This window comes from Piliocolobus tephrosceles, chromosome 19 (genome assembly GCF_002776525.5).
Source record: "Piliocolobus tephrosceles isolate RC106 chromosome 19, ASM277652v3, whole genome shotgun sequence".
Classification (NCBI taxonomy): domain Eukaryota; kingdom Metazoa; phylum Chordata; class Mammalia; order Primates; family Cercopithecidae; genus Piliocolobus; species Piliocolobus tephrosceles.
In genome coordinates this window covers 45860402-45871054 of record NC_045452.1, presented here as the reverse complement: position 1 = coordinate 45871054, position 10653 = coordinate 45860402, and the positions used below count along the sequence as shown (strand labels likewise).

At 45.6% G+C, this 10653-nt stretch overlaps 1 protein-coding gene across 3 annotated transcripts in view; it reads left to right on the top strand.

The window, feature by feature from the left end:
• The first annotated feature begins 909 nt into the window (after positions 1 to 909).
• The window catches only part of IFNAR2 (interferon alpha and beta receptor subunit 2), a 35611-nt gene continuing 25867 nt past the window's right edge, over positions 910 to 10653 (top strand). For 2 of the 3 annotated variants that reach the window (XM_026456039.2, XM_023190623.3), the window contains exon 1: positions 910 to 1229. The gene's annotated coding sequence lies outside the window, so the exon portion shown is untranslated. Of the gene's footprint in view, positions 1230 to 2745; positions 2857 to 10653 lie in introns of those variants that run through there. The other variant, XM_023190615.2, reaches the window with a different exon arrangement.

Sequence of the window (10653 nt, the reverse complement as noted above, 5' to 3'; positions counted from 1 at the left end):
TCTGTTTGTTTTTTCGTTTTTTTTTGTTTGTTTGTTTTGTTTTGTTTTTTTTGAGACAGAGTTTCGCTCTTGTCGCCCAGGCTGGAGTGCAATGGAGCAATCTCAACTCACTGCAACCTCCACCTCCCAGGTTCAAGCGATTCTCCTGCCTCAGGCTCCCAAGTAACGGGGATTACAGGCGCCCGCCACCACGCCCGGCTAATTTTTGTACTTTTAGTACAGATGGGGTTTCACCATGTTGGTCAGGCTGGATCTTGAACGCCTGACCTCAGGTGGTCCATCTGCCTCGGCCTTCCACTGTGCTGAGATAACAGGTGTGAGCCACCGCATCTGGCCTCATAGTCTATTTTAGAAGTTGACAGGCTGCAAATAACAGGCAGACAAATTAATGAAGAATATCTGTCTTTCTGCCTATCCCGAAACACGTTGATCAGTGGGGGGGTGGGGGGTGGGGTCGAGGGAAGAGTTAGAAGTATGCAGGACAGACCCGCGGAGAAGAGGGGAGAATCTACAACGGATAATGTCGTAGATATTTACAACATTTACTCAATGGTAGGTATTTTTATCCTCGTTTTATTGGTTGGAGAATTATATCATGGAGGTTTATATAACTAACAAGTGAGGGAGCCAGGAGAGAACACATTCACTCTTTAGTTGATTCATTCATTCACTCAGTCAACACATTTTTGGGTGTCTTCTAAATGCCAGACACTATTCTATCCCCTGAGGACACTTCTGTAAACAAAACAGCCCCAAATTCTTCTCCTATGGAGCTTTCGCGGCGAAGCGGGGATTGTTAGGAGCTGACAATCGGCAGCAAATGCTTGTAAATAACCGGATCTTTTTTGCCTTCTCCTGCCCTGCCCCCGGCCGGGCCTCCGCCTCCAGCCCTGCTCCGGCCCCGCCCCCGCCCCCGGCCCCGCCCCCGGCTCCGGCCCGGCGCCCGAGCTCACGGAGCGCGACCCGTAGGCCGGCGCTCGGCGCGCGCCCTCACACTAAAGACGTTTCTTCCCGGCGGGGAGGAATCCCGCTGGCGAGCCGAACAGCTCCCCGAGCGCAGTCCGCGGACCGCCACCCGGCCAGGGCCTCTTTTGTCCCCCGCCCGCCGCCTCTGTCCGAGAGGCCGCCCGCGGGGCGCATCCCGACCGCGAGCGTCCGGTCCCAGAGTCGGGTGCGGCTGGGGCCCGAGGCTGGCATCTCTCGGGAGCCGCAAGGCGAGAGCTGCAAAGGTAACGCGGCGTGGCGGGGACGCGGGAGCGGAGCGCGTGGCCAGCTCACTGGAGGGAAAACGCCGCCTCCCTGCAGCGGTTCCCGGAATCCCCTCCGGTTCCTTCTCGCTCTCCCTGACTCCTCCTCCTTCTGCCCTCCCTCCGCGTCCTGAGGATGCGGCTCGTGCGCCCTTCCTCTCTCCCGGGGCCCCACCTGCGACCCCAGGACCCCTCCCGGGCCCTGCCCTGCGCCCTCCACGCGTCGCCCCTGCTGGGAGTACGCTTTCGTTGCGCCCCTCCACGTCCCACCCCTCCCCACCAAGGTTGCCCAAAACACCGGACACTTGCCACTGCAAGATGTGAGTCGTTGCTGAGTTTGAGGGTCACATTCCTCCAGGTCCACCCCGCCTTGCAAAACCCACTCACCAGCCCAGTGCTCAGGTTCGGGATCTCCAGCCCGCCCCCTTGAGGTTCCCTGGGATTAGGGCCCCCTCGACCTGCGTCGTGGTCACAGACGGCACCGGGGCTCTGGAGTGGCCTACACCCCTCCGGATTCGCTGCGTGCAGGCAGGAGGGGGAAGGGGCGAGGGGACGTGGCCGCGGAGACAGAAGGGTGTACCTTCCCAGGGTCGGAGAGGGAAGATACTGGGAAGATATTCCGCGAATATGGAGAGGCGATCGGCACTTGCGTTTCAACCCTGAGCAAATCAATCCGTTACACGCAGTAGCGAGTTGACTCCATCAGCCCGTTTATTTGGTTAGCGATGGTTTTATTGACTCTGAGTATTCCCACCTCCTTTCTTTTAACATTTTTTTTTCCTTGTTTTGTTTAGCAGGAAGTCTTAGAAACGAATATAGCATGTTTGGGCGTGGAGTCAGTGGTGGGAGCTGGCTCAGGGAGACGTGCAGTTTCCCGTGTGTGCTAACTGGCCCAGGGGCTAAGTCCCACTCCTTGCCAAGGTTTCTCAGTGTCCTGTCCACCGACCCCCAATCCACCTGTGCAGGCTTGAGGGGGTGAGGGGATAGCAGAGACCCTATCAAAATCTACCCTAAGGAAAATATCCAATAAACTCCCCTAGCAATTAGAGTATAGCTAATAAAGCTTGATCTGTTTGTCTCAGAAAATGACTTGAACTTGTCAGTTCTATTGTTCATAAAGTTGTTTTCCACAATTTTAGATAATCAAAAATCTACATGACTCATTTTTCTTACTTATATTTCCTCTAAAGTTTCTCATGTGTTTATTGAAAAGTTAAAGAAATCTGATTTTGGTTCATATAATTTGACAATGGTGATTTGTTTAAAAGTCATTTCACAAAGTATGAAAAGGATCATAACCCAAGAAGTACTATCTTAGAAGTGAAACATTTATTAAAATATCTATTCTATGTCTCATACTTGCACACTCAAAGCCACATTGGACTCATTTGTTCTGCTACCTTTATAAACCTTCAAACTGTTCAAGAGTCAATGGTATGTATCATCTTTGATTATCAATCATCATGTTTTGTTTTGTTTTGTTTTTGACAAAGTCTCGCGCTGTCGCCCAGGCTGGAGTGCAGTGACACAATCTTGGCTCAATGCAGCCTCCCTCTCCTGGGTTCAAGTAATTCTCCTGCCTCAGCCTCTTGAGTAGCAGAGATTACAGGCATGTGCTACTACGGCTGGCTTTTTGTATTTTTAGTAGAGATGGGATTTCCACTGTGTTACCCAGCCTGGTCTAGAACTTCTGACCTCAAATGATCCACCTGCTTAGGCCCCCCAAAATGCTAGTATTACAGACTCAATCATTATGTTTTATCAAAGCTAAAACCCAAACTAAAATGCTATTGCTTATAAGATTACTGATTTCAGAAATGCTCAAATGTGAAAAGAAAATGTGCATGTTATAATTTGTGAAATGTTAGAGCAGAGCTTGACGGCACTGGCCCTGAAGGTCCTTCTTCTTCCTTTGGAAGAATGAAACTGAGGGGTATGCAATTCAGGGAAGAGTAAAGGAAAAACAAGTAGTTGGCAGAGGAGGTTGGTGGACTTAGAGGTACAGAAAAGAGAAAACAATAGGGAAAAAGAGGTATGTATGATGGGGAGGAGTTCAGAGCCACCGCCAATTTTCTCTGGCCCCAACAGGAAAACGAGTTACCCACAAACCAGGGTTTTACCATCTGGTACATGGGGATATCCATCAACATTGTCACTGGTTTTCATTTATTTGTTTTTAATTCTCAAGTTTAAAAAAAAATTTAAAATTCAAGTGTGTCTCAACCACCAGAAACTATAGTGAGAATTCTCTGTAACAAATAGGAAAGAAGAAAACTGATCCAGTCTTTGGTTTTTTTTAAAAAAAAAAGAAAGAAAGAAAGAAACTGAATCGCAACATACTTTGCTTTTTTCTTTTCTCATAAAGGAGCAGTAGGCTGCTTATGCTGGATGAAGGTGAGTGAGATGGGGGAAGGTTCACTGGGCACCAACTTTCCGGGCTAGAGAAATTGCCCAGGCTTTACAGAACAAGCTGGAATCAGGTGCAGTTGTAAAAAGGAAGTCAAGGTTTCACTCTGCCATATCAGTAGGAGGTGCTAAAGCCAAACTGGCACCAGCAAAGTGAACAGAAATGGTAAGGGGAAAAAAAAAGGAAAGGAAAGAACAACATGGCTTGCAAGGCGTCTTACTAAAAACAAAGAATTCTGCTTGGAACAGAAGAAATTCATTGCCATTGCCTTACACCGTACAACAACTTGATAAAAATATAAATCCAGTAAAACAAACTCAAAGATGAGAAAATTGTAAATTGGAGATGAAAAGGAAGATTGCAGACCTAAAGGAAAATTGAAGACCATAAAAACATAGTGACATAACAAATACGTCAGGAGAAAGAACAGAAGAAATACTGCTGAAAATAAAAGTATTTTAATAGAAGAAAGCCCAGTAAGGAAGCCCAGTGAGTTCAACTGAAAAGGGACAAAGATTAAGAAGAAAGAAGCAATTGTGAAAGACAAAATACAATAAATAATTGGGACCACTGGAGTCCAAGATGTAGAGAAGTCAACAAATGGGACAGAAAATTCAAATAAAAAGTCCGAAAAAAGCTTCTTGAAATGAAGAAAAAATGGTCTGTAGGCCAAAGGAACATGCCATGTTCCAGAAAATGTCATATGGGAATACAGAAGCACTAAGATAAACTATTTAAATTCAAAGAGAATTATTTAGGAATCTGAGAAGAAAAAGTAAAGGAGGGGAAAACAAAATCAAGCTGGCCTCAGACTTCAGTGCAGCACTACATGCCAGATTACGATGATTATGAGGGAACAGTTCCAAGGGAAAGAAACTTTTCAAGGCGGGGGTAGGGGCACGTATTTTTTTCCAGAAGAACAAAGGGAATTCAGCACCCATGAACTATTTTTGGAAAAACAAAACTTGCTGGGTAATAAAATCCAGGAAATAGCAAATTAAGAGATAAATCAAAATAAAGAACTTAAGAGTAGAGAATGGTAAAAAGACTTGATGAGTAGTTATTCTATTTAAGTATAGAATTAATACATCTGTAGAAATTGTGGGTAGGATAGAATGGAATTATAAAGCTAGACAAAAATATACAGCCAAAAAAAAAAAAAAGAAGTCGGGGAGGAAGATGGAAGGAAATATGAAAATACCAATATTCTCTTTCAAAGAATGGAATAGTAAATATGGTATAAAATTAAAAGGTGCTATGTGAATATGTAATACTGTAACTTTTAATATCTTTCATAGGTTTTATTTAAAACCTTAGAGGGATATTGTAGGAGATTATACTTTCTTATGGACAAAAAAATTTAAATTTTAGCAACTCCTTTGACTTTATTTTAGTCTTTCCCCAAGTAACATTAAACAGAAACCCTGTGTGTGTGTGTGTGTGTGTGTGTGTGTGTGTGCGCGCATAGAAAGTTTTGTGGGATTATATTCACCTAATGTTAATGATAGTAATCATTTTTACAGAAGAAAAAAGAAAGATATTTGAAAAATAAACTAGAATCAAATATGCCAAGATGTTAACAATTGTTGATGCTGGATGATAGGAATAAGGATGAGTGTTACTTTCTTCTTTGTACTTTTTCATATTTTTCTAATGTCCAGAAAAAGATGTGTAATTGTATTTGTCTAACATTTCTGAATCTAGTTCATTCGTTATTCATTGCCTTCCTGGCAATGTGCATCAGTCTGTGTCAGACAAAAGGAAAGACACAGCCATGCTTTCTACCAGGAGACTATGAGGCAGCGAGTTCCCAGAGGGTTTTGTCCATCTGGGAGGAGTTGAAATTCAAAGAATCACTTCACCCAATCCATCCATTTGATCTGGGTCTTGAAAATTGGCAGGGTTTTGTCTGGTCTCAAGGTAAATAGCAGGTAGAGCTTTTCTTTCAGAATGGAGAAGGCTGGAGTGTTACAGGGTGAACCTGTGACAAAATTGGGGTTCAGCCTGGGAAACCACATGGGTTGTTGGCTTCGCACAAGAAGGAATTCAAGAGCAAGCTGACAGAATAAAGTGAAAGCAAGTTTATTAAGAAAGTCAAGGAATAAAAGTGTGGCTACTCCATAGGCAGAACAGCAGCATGGGCTGCTCCACTGAGTATCCTTATGGTTATTTCTTGATCATATGCTAAATAAGCGATGAATTATTCGTAAGTTGTCTGTGAAAGGAGTGGGAGTTCCCGGAACTGAATGTTCCTCACTTTTTTCGACCATATAGAGTAACTTCTGGATGTTGCCATGGCATTTCCAAACTGTGGTGGCACTGGTGGGAGTTTCCTTTAGCATGGTAATATATTATAATTAGTGTATAATAAGCAGCGAGGACACTTTTGTCACCATCTTGGTGTGGCGGGCTTTGGCCAGCTTCTTTACTGCATCCTGTCTTATCAGCGGGGTCTTCGTGACCTCCTATTTTATCCTATAACTAAGAATGCCTAACCCCCTGGGAACGCAGCCCAGCAGGTCTCAGCCTCATATTACCCAGGAGCTACTCAAGATGGAGTCACTGTTGTTCCAACACCTCTGACAAGAGCAGGACATGACCTGTCACCTGGAGCTCAGCAGGACAATAAGTCCAGGAAAAACTAGAAAGGCTGATAGCCTTGAATTTAACCTAAGGAGCTTAGTGCATCGTCAGGCAACAGTGAGCTAAAGACTGAGCGGACTACATAATTCGCAGGGCCCACCCAGAGCCAGATAAAAATGCAGGAGAAAGTACCACTAAAGGTACTAAAATATAAAGCCTTTTCTTCCACAGTCCCTCTCTCTCAACACGTAATGTTTTTTTGTTTGCTATTTAATATCATTCTAAGTAAAAAAAAATAGCCTGGGCACGGTGGCTCACGCCTGTAATCCCAGCACTTTGGGAGGCCAAGACGGGTGGATCACAAGGTCAGGAGATCAAGACCACCCTGGCTAACACGGTGAAACCCCGTCTCTACTAAAAATACAAAAAATTAGCCTAGTGTGGTGGCGGGTGCCTGTAGTCCCAGCTACTCCGGAGACTGAGGCAGGAGAATGGCGTGAACCCGGGAAGTGGAGCTTGCAGTGAGCCAAGATCGTGCCACTGTACTTCAACATGGGGGACAGAGCGACACTCCATCTCAAAAAAAATAAAAAATGAAAACTTGAATTATTAGCATGAATATTGCAGTTCTTTATATTATGCAAAACCAGATTTAAATAAGAACATTTAATTCATATATGGAATTATGAATTATACCAAGTTATACCATTAGGACTTTACAGCACATCTTGGGAGGTTCCCTCGAACTAGCCAGAGGAGCAAACTGAAGCCAGACAGGAAGATTGCAAAGAGGAAGAGAGGGTCTCCACCAGGCACAGAGCCACCCGAGGAAGCCCTCCCTCAGGCACAGGGATACCGAGGGAGCTGGAGCAGATTCGCACAGGTCCCTGGGTCCCTTCTGCCCTGGTGACTCTAGGATGCATGTACTTGCACCTGACTTCTAGGCATCCCCCTCCTGCTAGCTTCCCCTTGATCCAGCCTGGGGCAGGGTCTGGGGAAGTCAAGTCTTGCATCTCCCTTTCCCAAGCACCTACCATCCTAACCCACAGCGTAGTGGCCTCGTCCAAGGGTCTTTACGTCTCTGCCTCAGACATGCTAGGTACCTGGGTCAAGAGTGACCCAGAGAGTCATCCCTGCCAGACCCAACCTCCAGCCAGCTGCCCTCTGACTCCAGTCCATGGGGCGAGGCTGGAGTGCTGGCCCTGACCTCTCCAGCATCTGCACCAGGACAGCTTCAGTGGAACTTGGTCCCAGTTGGTGCCCCATGCCAACAGCAGCAGCAGTTATGAGGCATAGAGAGAGAAGCCAGGCAGGGCCTGGGGTTCCTCTGCTGGGAGCCTAACCTGCAGGAGATGGGGAAGAATCCAAGTGTGAGCTGGGGCTCCTAGCACAAAACACACATTGAAAGATAAAATGGTTAAGAATTTCGGGACAGCCACAGGAGAGCCTTAAGCCAAGTGTAGGATCCTTTTAGCTGCAGGGCCCAGGGGGACTGAAACTAGCCATGCTTTAGGAAGACTGGTCTGTTTGTAGTCAGCAAGAGTTTTAAGGCGCTCCATTGACAATTTAGGCAGGATGCCAAGATGGGATATTATATTTTCCAAGCAAGAAGAATCTAGTAATCAGGCATGTGGTTCCAAGTGAAGTATGGGTCACCAGAAAGCAAGGGAAGAAGCCATCCCCTGGCCCAGATGGGGAGAATGGGACTTCTAAGTGTGTGTGTGTGTGTGTGTGTGTGTGTGTGTGTGTGTGTGTGTGTGTTTTCTCAGCTGCTGAAGACACTGAGTGTTCCTGCAGATATATAACAAAGATGAAGATGTGCTACCATTGGAGACAAACGGAGGGACCGGAGGCCACATGGCAGAGGTCAGGTTAGGTGTACAAGTATAAAGGAGCTGCCCTGGCTGGGCACGGTGACTCACACCTGTAATCCAAGCACTTTGGGGGACTGAGGCCGGAGGATCGCTTGAGCCCAAGAGTTCAAGACCAGCCTGGACAACATAGCAAAACCCCATCTCTAAAAAAAAAAAATACAAAAATTAGCCAGGTATGGTGGCACATCCCTGTAGTCTCAGCCTCTTGAGAGGCCAAGGTGGGAGAATCGCTTGAGCCTAGGAGGCAGAGGTTGCAGTGAGCCGAGATTATACCACTGCACTCCAGCCTGGGTGACAGAGTGAGGCCCTGTCTCAAAAACTAAAATGAAGAAGTTGCCCTTCTACAGTCTGGGTGTGGTGGTATCTAGGGGAATGTTCACAAGTAGGCAACCCCTCTGTTGTGGAGTGATTATGGGAGATGACGTCACATCAAGATATCTCAGCAGATGTTTCTCAATGGTTACAGTATTATGGGATTAGTTCCAGGCAGTCATGTTTGGATATCTCATGGGTGATGGAGTCTGTAGCAAGGCTGGAAATTTTGACTTGGAATCACTTGGATTTCTCTAAGAGAATACCCCAGGTTGGACCTGCTACTGTGGCAACAGAGAAGACTTAAAAATTAAATTGTTTTTAGCTTGAACTTGGTCTTGTGAAGTCCTAATTAAGGAAGAGGAGTCAGTCTGGGGGGTCTAGGGGAAAGCAAAGAAATAAAGCAGATAAGCTCTAGGTCTACCTTGCTTCATGGTCTAGGACATACAAACAAAAAGAAGAAGTACAGAAGCTATAGGTCTGCCTTTCTTTATGGCCCAGGACATATGACCCTCCTGCACACATAACTCACAATCTTCCTGCTTACCATCAAATGCTTCAACTTATCATCAAACATCTCGGCTGACAGAAGAATGCAAGTTAGCTCCCGGCTACCTTGGCGTTGTCAGTCCTCCACATAGCACTCTTCAGCCCAAATTGCATTTTATAAAATCCCCAACAAGCCTTTCTCTCCTGGCAGTCAGCTCCTCTCTTACTGACCTGCCCATTGCTCCCTTGCAATGTATTTTCCTACTTTCTCTAATAAATCTGCCTTTCTTGACCTAAACTGTCATGGTAAATTCTTCTTATGCCTGTGTCACCAGCCACAGACAGTCTCCACAAGCCATGACAAGTCTGCGATTTGATGGTCTTTTTTTATTTTGATGGTATTTCCCTAGTGTTTGGGGGACAGAAGAATGCCCACAATCTACAGGTCTTAGTCATGTGGATGGGGACAAAATACCCGAGAGAGAGAAGGAACAAGATCTACTGGGCCTCCTTAAAATTCGTCTTGAAGAATTCCTTTCTCACCTTGGAGTAGGGAAGACTTTCTGATTATGACTCAAAATTTAGAAGCTAAGAAAGAAAATACCTTTAAATCTGAAAACATAAAACTCAAAAACTTCTGGATGTTTTTTTTTTTTTGGGAGGGGTGGTTTTTTTTAAACAGCACAAGCAACTCAAAGGGCAAGTGACAGACTAGGGAGAAAAGAAAAAGATGTGACTCATCACAATTTCCCTTCTACTTAAAAAAAAAAAACTCCTGCAAACCAGTAAGAAAATAGCAACAGCTCAATGGAAACATTGCCAAAGGCACGAACAGTTAATGAGAAGGAAATACAAATCACTCTTAAACCTATGAAAAGATAAAGATGTTCGATCACACTCAGAGTAAGAGAAATACAAATTAATGTGAAAGACAATTTTTCATGTATGAATTTGAGAAAAATCCAAGAACTTGATGATATACCTCTACGAAGAGATGGTAGGGAAACCAAAATTCTCACACATTACAGGTAGTTATATAAATTTGTACAGCCCCGAGGGTGGCCGGAGTGACAGTTTCTATCCAAATTACAGATGCATAGTTTCATTGCCAGGTCTCTTCTGTCTGCTTCTTCAGACCCACCTTCCCCTCTCCCCACTCTTTAGTTGGTCTGATAAGGATACAAACCCAGGCCCCTTGCCCTATGGCTTCTGGTTGTGTTCAGCCGATGGGGAGCCCCAAATGAGAGAAATGAGGGATGCAGTGAGGGATATTTATCCCTCAGCCTCCTGCCTGCACTGCCCTCTTGGTCTGGCTGTGTCTAGTGGTCTCATGTCATAGCTGCTCATACAGGAGTTTCTCCTTACAAACTGCAGTGTCAGCTCCTTCTCTTCCCCTTCCGGCCCAGAGTGATTTACAGCCATCAATGTTGTGAGCTACAGATTCTCGACTCTCCCTTCTGCAGGCCCAGAGTGGTCACAGCCCTCAATGTTGTGAGCTACAGGTTCTATACCCTCCCTTCTGCAGGCCCAGAATGGTTATAGCCCTCAATGTTGTGAGCTGCAGGTTCTGTACTCTCCCTTCTGGGGCCCAGAGTGGTCACAGCCCTCAGTGTTGTGAGCTGCAGGTTCTCTAACTCTCCCTCCTAGGGCCCAGAGTGATCACAGCCCTCAATGTTGTGAGCTACAGATTCTCCACTCTCCCTTCTGCAGGCCCAGAATCGTTATAGCCCTCAATGTTGTG